The sequence below is a fragment of the Salvia miltiorrhiza genome, unplaced genomic scaffold (assembly GCF_028751815.1).
Source record: "Salvia miltiorrhiza cultivar Shanhuang (shh) unplaced genomic scaffold, IMPLAD_Smil_shh fragScaff_scaffold_20:::fragment_4:::debris, whole genome shotgun sequence".
In the NCBI taxonomy this organism is placed as follows: Eukaryota; Viridiplantae; Streptophyta; class Magnoliopsida; order Lamiales; family Lamiaceae; genus Salvia; species Salvia miltiorrhiza.
This window is the reverse complement of record NW_026651445.1, coordinates 1-1,267: the sequence shown is the minus strand read 5'-3', so window position 1 is coordinate 1,267 and position 1,267 is coordinate 1. Positions and strand designations below refer to the sequence as shown.

Here is a 1,267-nt window from a genome sequence, read left to right as displayed (position 1 = left end):
CCGAAATTCCCAGCCCTAGTGAAAATTTAAATAAAGTACAGTAAGAAAATAATAATAAAAAAAAAACGTTGGAAAAAAAATCAGAAAAAACCAAAACATACGCAAATAAAGGGAAAATAAAAAATAAATGAAAAAAACGCTAAACTCTGTAATTTTCTCTAAAATCATTATTATAAATTTTACTTAAACATGAGCCGGTTAGGGGCAGCATAAATGGGTACGAGGACCCGGTCTCATACATGAGACCGGTCCGGTCCTATGCAAGACTACCTCATCATTTATTGGTGTAGGTCTTTTTTCATCAGATTCTAACTTGATAGAATTAGCACTTGGGTTTTATATATATATATATAGATAGAAGTGAAAATAGGTTTTCATATGCGCCGCCCTCTTCTTCTCTTGTCACTCCAATCCAACATATTCTTCTCATTCTTGATCGATTATCATGTCTTCTCACTCGCCGCTGTGTAGTATGCTACTTTCATACACACGTGACAAAAATCCCCCTAGGCTTTGTGGTGAAAGCAGTTGAATTCAAAGAATCCAGTTGGAAGCTTACATCGAGGAGGAGATTGTCCCTTGATGGCTGGGAAACGTAACTCAAATTCATACGAGTTTTGAGTTCATAATTAATGTTAAGAATTATACAGAATTAATTTAATACACGTATTTGTATTTGTTTGTTCAGTAATCACTCCAGATATATGATATGGATTATCCTGGCTTCTACGTCAATGTCCCCGATTTGTTTGTAATCAGATATCCCATTGACTTTTCTAAACATAAAAGCGACCTGCGATATTTTGCATGTGCTTTTGGAAGTCTCTTTTATGTATTTTTATTGTATATATTGTATTGCAGAACCGTTTCAAGAATAAAGCCGAGAAAGATGCACTGGAGAAAATGAAACGCCTCGTAACTGCACAAGCTTCTGAAGTGGAACTTGATTATCTGAGGTAATCGATAAACCAAGTCCTTTAGATTTTGATAAACAAGATCTCTACATTTAATTTCCTTCGATTTGTTAGTTTATTTTGTGATTCTTGTATATGGTTCTCACATCCCTCAAAACTGATTATCATTTGATTGTTATATAAAAACTAGTGTATCGTGATTATAATGTTAGACTCGTGTAAATTGTGTACATATTAAGTAATTATTAATTAGTTAATAAAAGGGTTAAGTACCAATTTTCCCCCAACATTGACGTTCCTATCGCCTTTAACACCCTAACATTAGAGTTGGCGTTGTTAACCATCTCAACGTG

General features: G+C 34.0%; 1 long non-coding RNA gene across 1 annotated transcript; it reads left to right on the top strand.

Annotated features, from left to right (window-relative positions):
- The first annotated feature begins 329 nt into the window (after positions 1-329).
- Positions 330-1,048, top strand: LOC131002802 (uncharacterized). Its single transcript, XR_009094417.1, has 2 exons — positions 330-634; positions 862-1,048. It is a non-coding gene; the product is annotated as an uncharacterized LOC131002802 (long non-coding RNA).
- The last annotated feature ends 219 nt before the right edge of the window (positions 1,049-1,267 follow it).